Genomic DNA, 16364 nt, shown 5'->3' with positions numbered 1-16364 from the left:
CCCTGACCTTTGCAGCCATTTGGGAAGTGAGACCTGTGGTTGGAGGGAGTGAGTCACTGGGTGGAAGGTCTGTGGCTCTCTCTCTGTAATGCTGCCTTTCAGATAAGTACATAAGTGAGCAAATAAATAAATAAATCTCTTACAACAAGCAAAACCGGAGAACCAGGCAGTGTGTGCTCTTGGCGACCTGTCTGAATGCCATCCCTTCAGGAGGTGATGTGGCCAAGGGGGACGAGAACACAGAGGGCCTCACCATCCTGGAGAGGACTTGAAAGATGGCGGCGGGATGATTGACAGCCCACAGCACAGCCCCTCCCAGCCACGGGTTGTCCTGCTCAGGAGCCCGCCTGCCCCTCTTGCCTGGCAAGCTGGCTTCGGAGGTCACGCTGCTGTCCTAGGGCGCCTGATTGTGCCACGCGGACACGGGGAGTCAGCTGTGGCACTCTCTGTTAGGCCACCCTTCCTCGTACCGTGTGAAACCTAAGTGGAGCCTCAGGCATTAGAAGGCCACAGTGGACTGGACGGCGCTTTCTTTTCTTTCGTTTTTAAAATTCTTCGTGGAAACACATGCACAGATCTTCCATCCCCTGATTCTCTCTCCGAATAGCTGCCACAGCGGGGGCTGGTCCAGGCCAAAGCCAGAAGCCCAGAATTCTGTGGGGGTCTCCCACGTGGTGCGGGGGCCCAGGGACTTGGGCCGTCATCTGCTGCTTTCCCAGGCGCATGAGCAGGGAGCTGGAGTGGACAAGGAGCCGTCGGGACTGGGAGTGGCACTGCTGGGCTGCGGGCATTGCAGGCAGCAGCTTCAGCTGTGCCACACGCCAGCCCCTGCTCAGGGTGTTCTTCTGGGGAGCCAGGGACGTCTCCTGCCGTATTTTCTGATAAATCAAATTTTGAAAGACTTTTTCAGACCCGCTGTTTTGTGCAGGGCCATTCAGCAAGTTGCTGGCGTGCAAATGCTGTGAACACGTTGCCCAAACATAAATTAAGTACATGGTTAGAGAAATCACCGTGCCTTTAATCCGAGGGCTTAGTGCTGCGGTTCGCATGAAAGGCGTCTGGAGGGCTCGCGCTCAGGAGCAGAGTAAACAGGGAGTAGGGAGGAATGTGTGGTGAGCAGCGCGCCGGGGAAGCGGCCTCGTCCCTCTGTGCGGGAGCCGATGGAAACCCAGCCTCCGCGGCTGCCGAGCGCACGGGTGTTTCAACAGCAGGGGCTCGGAGATCAGAATTGCAGGCTGTGCACCTGCTGCCACGGGTCCGGCTGCTCGATGACACAGCACACCTGCTGCCACGGGTCCGGCTGCTCGATGACACAGCAGGCTGATGCTGATCGCTGGTTGACTTCTCGTGGGGCTGTGTTTCTGCGGTAGCTCAGAGAGCAGGGACTGAAGTCCTAGTCACACTTCTCTCTGTTGGACCTGTGGGCCTTAGGGTTTTCAGTGGTGTGTACCATGATTGCACGTAAAACATCGAGCACTGGTGTAGTTTTACATCCCATTTATTTGTGTTAAGCACATTCTGCTTAAAAAAAAAAAAGACATATTTATTTGAAAGTCAAAGTTAGAGGGAGAGATGGGATGGGGTTGGGGAGATCTTCCATCTACTGTTCACTTCCCTGATGGCTCCAACAGCCAGGGCTGAGCCAGGCCAAAGCCAGGAGCCAGGAGCTTCATCCAGGTCTCCCACCTGGGTGCAGGGGCCCAAGTGCTTGGCCCGTCTTCCACGGCTTTCCCCAGGCCATGAGCAGGGAGCTGGATTGGAAGTGCCAGGACCAGCATCCATATGGGATGCCGGTGTGCTTGGCCGTTGCGCCACAGCGCCGGCCCCCCCTCTGCTCACGCTGCGTAGCTTAGCATTTGGTGATGTGGTGTGTCTTGTTGTGCTGGGGCTGCCCTGTGCTGGGGCCGCGGGGTCCTTGCCGGTTTGCGGCTGCTGTGAACACAGCTGCTGCAGGCATCCTGAGCTGGCGGCTTCCGTCCTCTCCCTGCTGGGCCAGGCTTCTGCAGAGAGCGAGCCCTGCAGAGGTGTGTGGGCTCTGCAGCCTCGCTTCCAGGCTGCTACTTCCCATTCGCTTCCCGAGCCCCCTGGAGAGACTGCATGGGAGAGAAGAGGCGGCTGGAAGGGCAAGGACCTGAGTGTGGCGCCGCCCGCCTGGCCGAGAGCAGTGCTTGTCACACAGGGGCATGGAGACTTTGCCTGCTGGGGGCTCATCAGACAGCTGAGGGCTAAGCACACGGGCTGCAAGTTCAGTGTGTTAGGAACCGCTCCGAGCCCAAGCTGGCATCTCCGCCGACCCCGGCCGTAAGCTCGGGCTTACGGGGACGCAGGGCTCGGGGGTGACAGCGGCTCCATGTGCCGGGACCAGGACCCGAGCAGCAGAGCTCCGAGCAGGGCCTCGGGGGACCCGCACTGAGTTCTGGGGCAGGCCCCTGCACCCGGGGCAGGTCCTGAGGGTGCAGGAGCTGAGAATGGGGGTGCAGGGTCGCTGTGAGGGGGACAGACCTTCCAGGGAGACCCTAGTTCTGCAGGACTGACCAGGAGCATCTTGGGTAAAAACCAGGGGATTTGAGAAAGACATGGGCCTTCCAGCGTTCTGTTTCCTTCGCTGGCCTGCACTGCCCAGGGGACAGGAGTTTGAAGTTGTCTGGGTTTTGTAAATGTCGCACCTTTCACGTGACTGTGACGCTAACCAAAACCTCCCTGCCTTACGGCCTTAGAAGTCTAAGAAGTGCCGGCAACGCCCAGGCCTCGCGCAGTCCTCTTGGGCTTCCCGCCCCCTGGCCACCGCCACCCCCCTTCAGGAGAGGGGGGGCTTGGACATCCACGTCTCCCTCTCTGCAGAGGCCTCGGCCTCAGAGGCCCAGGCCTGGGACTTCCTCGGGAGGCAGCACCTTAGGTGGAGAGGGTTCTGGGGGAGTGTCTGCCACGCTGATAGCTTTTATGTCAGATTTTAATTCCGAGTTCAGAGAGCAGCTCCCCGGCACCACCGACTCCCTCCCGGGGCTGCCCGGGGATCTCCAGGGACCCAGCGGCTGTGGCTGGGCTCCCAGGCCCAGGTGCTTTTTTCTAGAAGTACTAATAGTTTTTATTAAGTAATTACGCACCAGCAACCTAGTAAATACTTATGTCCTCACAGCATATTGACCCTTGAAGAGAATACATATACATGGAAAGAAAATAATACGTTGTATAAAGTGGTAGGGCTCTTTCATTCTCAGATACTCATGCCCGAAGCTTGGAGTCAGGTGGGTCCCCGCCCCATTTCCGGCTCTGCACTGATTTTCAGATGATACTTGGCCTTTTGTCACAGTGTTTGCCAAAAACCGGGCTTCACAAAGGGGTGATGTCATCGGGAGGAATGTGAAGCCTCTGCGAATGCGCGTGAGCTCATGGTCTGTGTGGGCTCCAGCGCTCTGCTGTGTTTTCCTTGGAGCCCGGCGTGCGCCTTGGCGCACCTGTGAGCCCGCCATGGCCCGCACGTGGTGAAGCCACCCTGTGCTCCACCCGTACTTGCTCTCTGCCAGGGTTGCCAGCAGCGTTCTTTGGCAGATGGCGTCCGGCGTGGGTAGCTGGCAGCGGTCAGGTTTGGGGGAGTAACAGAAGTGTTTCCTGGAATAGGGCGGGCGGGCGGTGGACCCCGGGAAAATGCATTTCTAACAAGCTGGCTGGTGACAGTGGAGAGGCCTGAGCCCTCAGATCCCTGGAGTGTGGGGACCCCGGCGCCCTGGCTGGAATCCTGGTGCCCCATGGTGCACGTGTGCCCAGGATCCCCGGATGCTGCCAGCTGGCTGGGTCCCGCACCATGGTGGCATGAAGCCATCACGGTGACGTACACATTGGCGCCTTTGGTCTCTGTTTGCTTGCTTCTCTCCAGCAGGAGGAGAGGTTAAATATCCCAAGTAGAGAGACTCTGGGATCGGGAGAACAATGAAAACAAACAAGAGGAGCCTTAGGTTTTATTGCTGAGTGCAGTGCTGCCGTCTGAGGGAGAAGCTGTGACGTAGGCTCCACAGGACTGGGTCAGTGTGTCCCGGGTGCTCGTTCTGGGCTGGGGTCCTCTCCACACCGGGGCTGGGCCATCTGGGAGCTTTGCACTCCCACAGGTGCCTGTGGTGGGGGGACCGTGGCCGAGAGCAGGCATGGGCGTTTGCTTTGCTCTCGGAATTGTTGTTTGGTGTGTTCAGTTACTTTTTGATTGATTTGGTTGCTGATCGCAAATTGAATTTCCTCTTCAATGTTTACGTTTTGGTTTTATAGGCTATGAATTCCAGACTGTGGAGCCAGGGAGCTCGGAGCCCCTTAAGGTTTGTGGCTCAATGGGAAGGAGGCAGTGAGCCATCGACGCAGTCACGGAGAGAGGAGCTTGTGCCCCGGGTCCCCACGGTCAGCAGCGTGCGGCTTTGCTGCCCAGGCACGGCTGCTGCCTGCTCAGGGTCTTGCTCCGCCTGACTTGTGGACGCCTCAGTCAGGCACCGGCCGCCGCCACCCCTGAGCAGAGTCGGGGTGAGTCAGCAGGGTGGCGACAAGCCGAGGGAGGCCGGCAATGGTCACCGTTCTTGTCTGAGTCACAGCTCGGCTGTGTTTGAGAAGCACAGCCCCAGGTCAAAGGGAGCCTGGCCACGGCGAGACCCCAGGAAGATCCTCTGAGCTCAGCGGTCTCACGGCCGTGCCACTCAAGCATGCCTTCTTTCCTCTGTTCACTCATTCATTCACTCCTGCCCGTGTCGCTGCTCCCTGAGGCCGTCTGTGAGCACAAGCGACAAGGGTGTGGTTGTGAGCAGCCCGCGTCCCCGGAGGCCGGTCTGGGGCAGTGACAGCTCTGTCCACCCTGAGATGCTGGCTTCAGCTGTGCGTCCTCTCTGGGCGTTCAGGTGGGATCTGTCCGCCTGTAACTGCAGATGCCGCGCTCCTGGGAGGGAGGGGGTGTCACGTGGTGCCACGTGGAGGTGGCGTGTAGCTTTTCCTGACCTCTGTGATCGTCCCCCCGACAGCCCAGAGTGGCAGGGACAGTGCTGCTTGCTGTGTGTAACTGGTGCAAGACTGCACTCCGTGCAGTCACAGACAGACACGAAGCAGTCACAGACAGACACGAAGCCACGAGTAACAGCACCACCGCGCAGCACCACTGCTGCTCATTGAAGCCCCCCGTCATCCTGCGCTGCCACAGACGTGACAAGTCTAACCCTCCCCTCCCCATCCCCATGGGTACCCCACCCCCTATCCTCAGCCCACACCCACCCCATCCCTATCCCTGCCCCATCCCTGTCCCCTCCCCATCCCTATGGGTACCCCTGCCCCTATCCTCAGCCCACACCCACCCCATCCCTATCCCTATCCTTACCACATTCCTGCCCCCCCATCCCTATGGGTACCCCTGCCCCTATCCTCAGCCCACACCCTCCCCATCCCTAGCCCTATCCTTACCCCATCTCTACCCCTATTCCTACCCCGTGCCCATCCTCAACCCTATCCCTACCCCATCCCTAGCCCTGGCCCTGGCCCCACCCCTTCCCCTCCCCTACCTCTACCCTTGTGAGGGACAAGGAAGGCTGCGTGTGTTCTGTGGCACCCCCTTGTAGGAATCCCCTCCAGAGAGGGGCGGTGAGCAAATAGCACTGGGAGGTGTCAGCGGCAGGCCCGGGGATGGAGGGCGGACGTGGTGTTCCCACAGCAGGCCCACGGGTGGAGGGCGGACATGGCATCCCCACGTGGCACGTGTGAGGGTGGAGGGTGGACATGGCATCTCCATGGCAGGCCCACAGGTGTGCAGGGTGGACGTGGCTTCCCTGTGGCAGGCCTGCAGGTGTGGAGGGTGGACATGGCATCCCCACACACGGCAGGCCCAGGGGTAGAGGGTGGACGTGGCGTCCCCACGCAGCAGGCCCAGAGGTATGGAGGGTGGATGTGGCATCCCCACGTCAGGCCCGGCGGTGGAGGGTGGACCTGGTGTCCCCGTGACGGGGGTGGAGGGTAGATGTGTCGTCCCTGCGTCAGGCCCTGCAGTAGAGGGTGGACCTGGCGTCCCTGTGGCCGGGGGCGGAGGAAAGACCTGGCGTCCCCATGGCAGGCCCGGGGTGGAGGGTGGACCTGGCGTCCCCGCGTGGCAGGCCCTTGCAGGTTTCTATCCACTCGCCCTCCTGGGGCTGCCTCTGAACACCAGCGTGGCCTGAACTGCATTTGACCTGGTGCTTCGGATCCACGCCAGTAGGTGACTCATTATTTCAGATGTTTGGTTTGAAGCGGCCTGTAAGGAAAATAGAAGAGCCTGTTTTAAAAATACAGTCTGTCTCCAGGAAGGAGAATCCCGGAGCTGAGCAGGGGCGGGGCCTGCCCCGTGGCTCTGCCTGCTGCCCTGCACTCCCGGCGGGAAGCCGCCGTGGTCCTGAGAGCTGGCTGGCCACCGGCCGGAGAGGGGAGTGGGCGGCGTGCGGGGGCGGGCCAGCCGGGTCCTCTCCCTGGGGCCCTGCCGGCTGTTCCTTCTCCTTCTTTGGCCGTTGGGGGCCGTGCGTTCTGCGTGTGATTTAGTGATTGTGGAATGTTTGGCCTTCCAGAATCAAACAAAGGCTGCATGAATCGTCAGTTTTGAAAATCATCTAACGTTTGCACCATGCTGTAACGTAAAACGTTCTGCTGACTTGTGGGTTTGTCTCTTTTGTTTTGTTTTGTTTTCTTCCTGTGTCTTGTCTTTAGTTCTTGCCACGCTAGGGGAACTTTCAGGAAGGGTTGCAGCGTGTAGGGAATGGCTGTGGCGATGGCCGGCTCCTGGCAGACTAAGCGTCTGGCCGTCGTGGCCTTGCTTGTTAGCCGGGACTGCGTCAGAGGCTCGGCTGAGAGCTCGCCCCTGACTACAGAGCAGCTCCCTTCCTGCAGACGTGGTGCAAGTCCAGCACTCAGAGAGGCGAGTTCACGTGCCGAGGCCACGCAGCCCTCAGCGAGAGCGTGGACGTCCTGCCTCTGCCCCCGAAAGCAAGGGTGGGCACCGTCCGGTGCTGCCCGTGCACGACGCTGTCCCCGAGGAGCAGCATGCAGGTGACCTGAAACGTGCCGCCTGCACACGCTAAGCCCACAGCACGTGCGTTCAGGGCCTCCCTGCCACCCTGCAGCCGTGTCCACCACCTGTCTCAGGGACTCCCACGCGGCAGAACTGAAGCCCTGTGCCCAGGGAAACAGCGACTCGGCCTCAGAGCCTTCACGAGCGCTGGTCCCTGGGGTTTGCACGGAGCTCGGTGAGCAGTCAGCGTGGTGTGGGCAGAAGCAGAGGCCGAGGCAGCAGCGTGTGTGACGATCCCAGTGGCCTGTGTGACGGGAGACTTGGTGGCCACCCATGGCTGGGAGCAGCAGCGAGCGCACTGGGGAGACCGCCCGGTGGCTGCTCCCTGCCGGCCCCTCCTCGTCCGAGGCACTCACCCTGGCCTCTGGTCTGCCTGAACCCTGCCATCCCTGCGTCCAGTGAGCTCCCTGTGTGGCCAGCATCACCTGCTGGGAAGGAAATGGCCCTGCTGGCTAGTTCAGGAGCGTGTGCTCCTGATGGCCATGTGTGGACACTCGAGGGGCTTGTGGGCGTGCCCATCGCTCCACCGGCGTTGGTGCCTGCTCTCACAGGGCCCTGCCCTCACCTTGCACAGAGCTTGGCTTTGCCAGAGCTGAGTATTCCCACAGGAGCATGAGGTCTGTGGCTGTGGGGGAGCAGGTGCCTCGCAGAGGCCCCGCCCCAGGTCTCTTGTCCTTGCCCAGGCCGTCACCGCGGGCTTCTCCCCAAACGTCAGCATGTGCGTCAGGCTTTGCTGCAGTGACTCATTAACCTGATGAGGAAAACATCCCCGTAAGGGTAAAGGAGCCATCAACTGTGGCAAAGGCTGCGGAGGGAAAAACGCGAGGGCGCGTCCCCCTCGGGAAGCCGACGCACGCGGGTGTGTTCCCCCGCACGCCGGCTTTACACCTGCTGGGGCGGCGTGAGAGGAGGCTTTGGAGCAGTAGGGGTTCCCTCCGCACCACCAGGGAGCTCACCGAGTGTGTCAGTCCCTTAGCACTGAGAACGCGCAGTGCGTGTCTGCTGGTGAACACTGCTTTTCTCAGAAAAGTCACAAATCGGGGGCTGCCTTGTGGTGCAGCGGATGAAGCTGCTCTCTGGGATGCTGGCATCCCACATGAGCGCCGGTTCAAGTCCCAGCCACTCCATTTCTGATCCAGCTCCCTACTAACGGCTTGGAAAGGCCGTAGAAGATGGCCCAAGTGCTTGAGCCCCTGCGCCCACGTGGGAGACCCGGAGGAAGCTCCTGGCTTTAGCCATTGTGGCTGTTTGGGGGGTGAAGCGTGAAGCAGCAGATGGAGGATCTCTCACTGACTCTCTCTCTCTCTAACTCTGCTCTCCAGTAAGTAAAGAAAACAAGCAGTGTCACACACCGTGGGGTTTCCGGGTCGGCCATCCCTGCGCAGATGCGGAGTTAGTGAGCTGCGGCTCTGTGCTCCGGGAAGCCACGGTCTGCACTGTCTGTTGTATAACAGCCTCCCGGGCTCTGGAGCTCTGGTGACTGCGGGGCTCTGTGTCATCTTGGCAAGACTGGCAGCGTAGCCGCGTGACTGCGTCCAGGTTCTGTGTGCTGCGTGCTTGCTGCAGTGTGAATCCGTTCTGCGCCCCGAGACATCTTGTTCGCACACCTGGGAGTCGGTGCCAGGGCTGCTGCAGACAGCTAGCATCTGGCTCGCTTAAGTTTTGAGGGGCTGTCGTGTGCCTTGTTGGGGCTGTTAGCCTTCGCAGGAGAAGGACCAAGTTCTCAAGTGAAGAAAACATCAAATGGCATAAAACACCAACACGTAGCAAGGCCTGGTGACTTGAGGCTTGGTAGAGCGTGCCTGGAGTTCAGTTTGGCTTCTGTAATCAGGGAGTGTCCTTGTGGACGTTTGTGTCTGTTTACGAGGCGCTTGTCCGGGATGGAGTAACTGATCCAGGGGTTGCGTTTCCGGAAGGCTCGCCTCTAAGGTTTTCCTAGACCAGAAACTGGAAACTGTGGTGAGGACCCAGCTCTGGGACACCTTGTGTGTGGAAATTTGGCTGGGTGTGTCACAGTGCGGGAACACGCTAGGGGCGTGGCGAGTTAAAGCTGGGTATGTCACGGTGCGGGAACACGCTAGGGGCGTGGTGAGTTAAAGCTCATGGTATAAATACTATTGTAGTAGAGTATCTCTGTGGGTTTTTTTAAGTGATTTATTTATTGGAAAGGCAGGGTTACAGAGAGGTCTTTGACCCACTGGGTGACTACCCAAATGGCCTTGTTGGCCAAGCCTAGGCCAGGCCAGGAGCCAAGAATGTCATCTGGGTTTCCCACGTGGGTCCAGGGCCCCAGGCACTTGGGCTGTCCTCTGCTGTTATCCCAGATGCTTTTTGAGGGAGCTGGATCAGAAGTGGAGCTGCTAGGACTTGAACCTGTGTTCCCATAGGACGCTGGCATCACAGGCGGCAGCTTAACCTGCTGCACCACAACCCAACCCGTCAGGAACCTTCGACTCCCGCAGACCAGGGAGACTCTCTCTTCAAGGTGTGGTCCTGCACACACACAGGTTGGGGCCGCTTAACTGTGCAGTAGTTGTCAAACGAGCCAGCCATTGGTGAAGTGGGTACTGTGTGTGGCCACTGTTGGTGGGTTGGTTGATCCAGCTGTGTTGTGCCATGCTCTGTGCTGGCAGCAGGCAGGGTCTGGGGCACACGTGGTGGTCCAGACGTGGCCCCACCTCGAGGAGCCAACCTCGCTCTGTTAGAGAGGTGAGTGGGAGCCAGCGTGGATGTCCACAGGGGCTGGCACGCAGCAATGGGGTCTCTGCTGCCCTGTTCCCAGGAGGCGGTGGGAGCTAGTGCGGACATCCGGATGAGACCAGAGGACACAGTCGGAGCTGAGTTTCCACAGGGCTCGACACCTGCAGGAGCACACCTGTGCACCGTCAGCTGTGTCCCTCTGAGATGGGAGAGGCCCTGCCTGACGCTTGTGTTTGCAGAGTGGAAGACCACTGGCAAGTTCTCTACCATGGAGCCACGCGGGCAAGGTGTTCGTGTCCCTCAGGGTCAAGGGCCACGCTCTGGCCACTGAGAGTCAAAGGGCAGACCTGCCCCGAGGCACACAGGGCACCAGGAGCTAGAGGTGGGGTGGGACTGACATACCTGCACCCGGAGCCAGGCTCACCGTCTCACGGCACCGCCTGCCACCTCTGCCTCTACAGAGCCAGGGCCCTCTTTCTGAAGGTGGGCCGAGGAGGGCCCGACCAGAGGGAGAAGGGGAGGATTTGCCGGCCTGCAGAGTGGAGCAGAAGCAGGCGGCTGGGGCCGCTGTCCTCCCCTGCTACTCCCGCTCTCTGCAAGTTGCAGGCTCAGCACGATTTTCAAGAGGGCGGGAGATGAGAAACCCAGGAAGGGTTGAGCGAAAGCCCCGTGGGATCCTGTGGTGTCTGCTGTGGCGCTGGGATCCAGTTACAGATGCCTGTGATTACGGCCTTTGCAAACGACAGGCGACTTCCACAGCTGCGGGAGAGCGCATGCGGAGTTGGATTCCCGGTGCTGCTGCCCGCCGTGGCTCACGCGTGGGAGTCAGGCCCCCAGCCCTCCCTCTGTCCAGGAGGTGTGGGATGCAGAGACGAAACCAGAGGTTGCAGACGTCGGCGTTTCAGGGTGGCCTTCCAAGTTTCTTCAGAGACCCTCTTAAAGCAGTGACGTTCTGGAATGGGTGGCTGGCGGCGTGTGCCGTGGTGTCATTAGCTCCACTTGCTAAGGAGGCTCCGTGGACTGTGTGAGGTGTGAATCTGTGACTGGCTTGGCTGTGCAGCGGACACTCCGTTGCTGACAGCAGAGTTGTGGGTAAAGTCGCCCACCTGTGACGCCAGCATCCCATGTGAGCACTGGTCTGGATCCTGGCTGTTCCACTTCTGATCCAGCTCCCTGCCTGCAGGACTGGGAAAGCAGTGGAAGATGGCCCTAGTGCTTGGGTCCCTGCACCCGCATGGGAGCCCCTGAGGAAGCTCCCGGCTTCAGTCTGGCCCAACCCTGGCCATTGCGGCCAACTGCGGAGTGACCCAGCAGATGGAAGACCTCCATCTGTCTGTCCCTCACGCTCTAACTCTGCCTGGCAAGTAAGTAAGTAAATAAACCCTGTTTTGATGGTGTTCGGCTGCCCTGTTTGAGGACACAGCTGGTATGGCCAAGACTCCAGATGATTCTAAGACCTGTGTTTGTTGTAAGCAGTGACAGGCGAGGTAGGCAGGCTTGGAGTGCTTGTGATCTACCGGCTGTTTGTGACTGCGGCAGTGGCTGCCGGTTCTCCCATCTCAGAGAAATAAGCTGACTGAGCTAAAAATGCAGCCAGCAGGTGTTGGGGTGCAGAGGGTGAGGCTGCCGCGGGCATCCCTGCAGCCAGACTGGGTCCAGTTCCCTGCCTGCTAACGCCCCTGGGAGGCTCGCAGTGATGGCACAGGCAGTCAGGGTCCTGCCTCCCGGGAGACTGCCGTGGGGTGCTGTGCTCCTGGCTTCAGCCGGGCCCAGCCGTGGCCGCTGCGGGCATCTGGGGAGTGAACCAGTGGACGGGACTTCTCTCTGTTCTCTCTCTCTCTCTCTGCCTTTCAAGTAGATGAAAACAAATAAATAAGTAAACTTTTTTTTTTAGTCCACTAAGCGTCTCTTAGGCAGCAGATTAGAAAGAACACTCCAGCGTGGGCCTTTAGCCATGCATTGAAATGCTACTTGGACACCCCTGGCCCACATTACTGGAGTGCGTGGGTTTGGTCCTGGCGCCACCTCCTGATTCCAGTGCCGACGGCTCACATAGCATTGCAGACTGGGGTGTGACCCCAGCTCCTGGCGTTGGTCCCTGCCTTGTGGGCATTTGGGAACCAAATGTCTGTCTGTCCATGTGTTTTCTTTCTCCCTGCCTCCCAGGTAAGTACCTCTTTCTTTAGAAGGCTCCTCTGAATCTTGGTTCCTGTGAGGAGAGTGACCTGGATCTGGCCGTGTTCGGTGAGAACTCAGCTTAGGGTGATCAGCTGGGGCTCTGTGCAGCAGCGGGACTGGACGCTCTCCCCTCAGGTCTAGAAGATTCTGCCTGTGTTAATGGGGTCCCTGCTACCCCGGACAGAGAGGTGGGAGTGCCCACCAGCCTTGGTGGAGTGCTGTGGAGGCCGTGCCAGCCACACGGGGGCCGGCGCCCCTCACACACCTGCTACTGGGAGCACCTGCGGGGAAGGGAGACCTGGAAGAAGCCTGTGGCCCTTGGCTTCAGTCTGGCCCAGCGCTGGCCATTGTGGCCATCTTGGGAGTGAACTGGCAGGTGAAAGACCTCTGTGTGTGTGTGTGTGTGTGTGTGTGTGTGCGTGCATGTGTCTCCCTCTCTGTATTGCTGACTTTCAAATAAGGAAATCTTTATTAAAAAAAAAAAAAAGAACCCTCAGCCACGGATATGCACTTAGTGGCACTTGGAATGAGAACAAGGTAGCGGGTGGCATGGAAACAGAGTGGTGCCTGATTGTCAGTTCCTGGCCTTGTTTGTGCGGAGTGGGCAGGGGTGGAGAAGTCGCCAGTCTGGACACGGGAAGCCAGGTGGAGACGGTGTCCATCTGTCCATCCGTCCTTGCTGTGGCCGCCACGCCTGTGAGATCCTCGCTCGCGGCTGTCCTTGTGTGGCCTTCTAATTGACAGGGACGAGGCCGCGCCTTGCTGTGCTCCAGCTGAAGTCCTGGACGAGAGGCACCCAGTGGGTGCAGGTGGGAGAGGCTGAGAAGCATTCTCAAGAGTGTTGTCGGCCTTCTGCCGGCCAGGCAGCCCGGGCGGCCACTCGGCGCTCCCACGGGGACGCCTCTCTGCCTCACTTGTTGCTGCAGTGCTGGCTCCGGCTGGTTGTGCCTGTCGCCCGCACAGTCGGCAAGTGGCCACACGACAACAAGTGACAGAGTCCCAGGATCTGGGCCCCTTTCTGGGACACCTGAGAGACTTGTTGCTTCAACTGAGGGCAGTTTTCTCCGGTTGTGGATCCAGGTTCTAAAAGGCAGGGGTGAAAAAGGCCCTCTTGTCTCGGGTTCGAGTGGCCCTCCCTGGAAGTGGCACCGTCTTCCCGGGTCTGCCAGACCCACGGCTCTGGCACACAGGGTGCTCCCTGGTGGAAGTGGCACCGTCTTCCCGGGTCTGCCGGACCCACGGCTCTGGCACACAGGGTGCTCCCTGCTTCGAGGAGGGAGGAGCGGCCGGGGTCTGAGCCCTCAGTGTGCTCACCCGTGTTGCGGGGGCCAGGAGCAGGCGTGGTGCTGGAGCCTGGACTGCATATGGAGTGGGCTCAGTGGCCTTGTGCCCGAGGGGTTCTGGAAGACACTTCCCTGAGAACACTGGCACCGAAGTGGAGCCTTTGATGTCAGCCCCAACTCGTGGTCAAGGAAGTGGCCAAGCCCCAAGCACACGCCCTCTGACATACACAAGGCCTGGCTCTGTGTGTGCGCGCACATGGGCTGGTATATTGTACACACGTGCACGTATGTGTTACATGTATGTGCATCGTACACATGTGCTTGCATTGGGTGTGCATGCACACATGTGTGCATGCATGTGCGTGTGTGTGGTAACCCAGGCTCCTCCCAAATGGACAGATGAGACAATGTGAAATGCAGTTGCCACAGCCACCACACAGAAGCCGCCCTCTGTGAGAAAGGAAATAATGAGCTTAGCCCTGACGCGAGGTGCCCACTTCCCAGCCCCCAGTGCCGCCCAACAGACAGCCTGGGCCCAGGCCACTCTGCATTCTCTCACTGGCAGAACACAGTTCCTCCTCCTCCTCCCCCTCCCCCTCCTCCTCCCCCCCTCCGCCCCCCCCCTCCTCCTCCCCCCACTCCCCCACCCCCTCCCCTTCCTCGCTGCCTTTGGAAACTCTTGTTCTTCCTGTGTGTGGCAGCTTGCTTTTGTCCAAGAGAAAGTGCTCTGGGCTCTCCCAGCTTTGCCTGGTCCTCTGGGCAGGTGAGGCGCCACCGCTGTGCCCACCCCTCTGTGACTCCGCCCCAGCCCCTGAGAATCTCCGGAACTCTGCCGTCTGCCATGTGCCAGCTGAGGTCCGGCCAGTGTGTGGGCTCAGCTTTCTTTCCCAGTGGGCATGACCAGGAAAGAGAGAGAGGAGAGCTCACAGAATTAAAATCCGAGTTTCCATCAGGATCACGTTCAGGGTCAGGTAAACATCTCCTCCCGGTGTCACGGGCAGAATCCCCGGGAGACTCGTCTCCCAGAGTGTAGCTGGGTGCAAGCTCGCATTTGAAAACTCAGAAAAATGAGTCTGCTCAGGGGGACACACGGGCAAGCAAAAGGACACCCAGAACCCAGTGTTGTTTTCCTCATCTGGAAAGCGTCAGGCCTGGAAAAGATTGTCCCAGTGGCCAGGAAATACTTCGATTTCCTTTGCTTCCAGGGGCCGGGGGCCGCTGGTTGACCTCCTGGGCATGGGCAGCGGAGGCCGGCGCTGGCGGCACGGCTGGGGACCGCACCTGCGCACAGTGCCGCGTCGCTGCTGCTCGCTCTCGCGTAGCTCCGGCTGCCAGTTTCAGGGCTCACGCGTCGCCTTCTGTAGGAGTTGAGCTCTGGGGTAGCTTAGCAAAGGGGAGAGGAGCAGACCGTGGGGGAAATTAGACCACGATCAGGCTGCAGGGGCGGCGCGGGGCCTTTGGCCAGCGGAGCGTGAAAATTAGGTCACCCAGCCGGGGCTCAGGCCGGCCCACGTGGCCGCTCAGCTGCGGGCCAGCGGGTGTGGACGTCCCTGTGTCAGGAAAAACAGCCTTTGTTGTGGATGTTCTGAGTCCCCCGCCCAGAAATGGCCCTGTCTCGTTTGCACCCCGCGAGGGTGGCAGCTGCGGAACTCAAGGTGCGCGTGGGTGGGGAAGTGAGGCTGTCCTGTGGGAGCTGGTGTTGGATGCTTTCCCAGGGCGGCCCCGGGGGCCCTGACCACGCAGGCTAACCGGATCCCCCAAGAACTTCTTGGCCCACGGGCACTTGCTGTGAAGAGCCGCCCTGCCCGGGATCCAGCGCTGTGGGCTTTGATGGCCAGCAAATGCAAGGAGGGCGGGAGACCCGGGTGGTCGGGTGCTGTTACAGCAAAACGTTCAGGAGTTTGAGGCCAGAGTTTTAAATCATCTGGCTGCTTAGGAGCCTCAGATGACAAAAACGGAGAAGTCGGAGAAAAGACTCTTTGTGGAACGCCAGACCGCGGCCTCGGAGCTTGTGGTGACTGGAGAGTGGGTTCCAGGGTCCACCTCCTGCCCCTGCAGCCTGCTCCCAGTTCCGACACCCGCTGCCCAGGGGCAGAGCTGCCCACCTGCTGACCTGGGGCCGCAGCTGGGCTCTGAGCGCCCGCGGGCGGCCACGAGGGCAGTGCAGGCTGCTCGGGTGCTCCCAGACAGGACAGCAAGGTAAAACTGGCAGCCGTACTTTTTATTTTCTCTTTGTTTTCACATGGAATTTATGGACCTCTAATTCCTTCCCTCTGAATTGTGGGAGGTTCATCTGGAGCTAGGGTGTCATGGCCTGTGCGTGCTCACTGCTGTGCCAGCCAGGACCTTCCCAGGGACCTGGAAACCCACGTGTGGCACTCCCGCTCCTCTCGTGGCACTGGTGCACGGCAGTGAACTCCACGCAGTGCGTCTGGCATCAGTGCTGCTTGCTTGCCTCATCCTGCATTAGTTCTCGGTTGGTTTCGGTTCCTCCTCTCAGCTTCCCTTTTGTCTGGCGTTGGTTCTGCCGTGCGGTGGTTTGCCAACATCTGCTGACTTGCGGTGGCTTCTTTCTTTCCGATGAAATCTTGGGTCAAGCCTAATCTTTTTTTTTTTTTTTTTTTTTTTTTTTTTTTTTAAGATTTATTTTATTGGGGCCGTCACCATGGCTCACTTGGCTAATCCTCCACCTGCCGTGCTGGCACCCCGGGTTCTAGTCCCGGTTGCCCCTCTTCCTGTCCAGCTCTCTGCTGTGGCCCGGGAAGACAGTGGAGGATGGCCCAAGGGCTTGGGCCCCTGCACCCTAATGGGAGACCAGGAGGAAGCACGTGGCTCCTGGCTTCGGATCAGCGCAGTGTTTCAGCAGCAGCGGCCATTGGAGGGTGAACCAGCGGAAAAAGGAAGACCTTTCTTTCATCTTTCTCACTGTTGAAATCTGTCAAATAAATTAAAAAAAATAATAAAATAAATAATAAAGATTTATTTACTTGAAAGAGTTACAGAGAGGCGTAGAGACAGAGATGTCTTCCATCCACTGATTGACTCCCCAGATGGCTGCAACAGCCAGAGCTGTACTAATCTGAAGCCTGGAGCTTCTTCCTGGTCTCCCATGCGGGTGCAGGGACCCAAGCACTTGGGCCATCTTCTACTGC

At 59.4% G+C, this 16364-nt stretch overlaps 1 protein-coding gene across 8 annotated transcripts in view; it reads left to right on the top strand.

The window, feature by feature from the left end:
* The window catches only part of LHFPL2 (LHFPL tetraspan subfamily member 2), a 110792-nt gene that overhangs the window by 39656 nt on the left and 54772 nt on the right, over positions 1–16364 (top strand). Inside the window, exon 1 of one of the 8 annotated variants that reach the window (XM_070056317.2) lies at positions 14783–14867. The exons of the other annotated variants lie outside the window; for them this stretch is intronic. The gene's annotated coding sequence lies outside the window, so the exon portion shown is untranslated. Of the gene's footprint in view, positions 1–14782; positions 14868–16364 lie in introns of those variants that run through there. 8 annotated transcript variants of the gene reach the window in all.

Source organism: Oryctolagus cuniculus, chromosome 14, assembly GCF_051225735.1.
Source record: "Oryctolagus cuniculus isolate XC-2025 breed Fujian yellow rabbit chromosome 14, ASM5122573v1, whole genome shotgun sequence".
Lineage (NCBI taxonomy): Eukaryota > Metazoa > Chordata > Mammalia > Lagomorpha > Leporidae > Oryctolagus > Oryctolagus cuniculus.
Note: the sequence above shows the minus strand (reverse complement) of the source record. Positions and strands in the feature narration are given on the sequence as shown.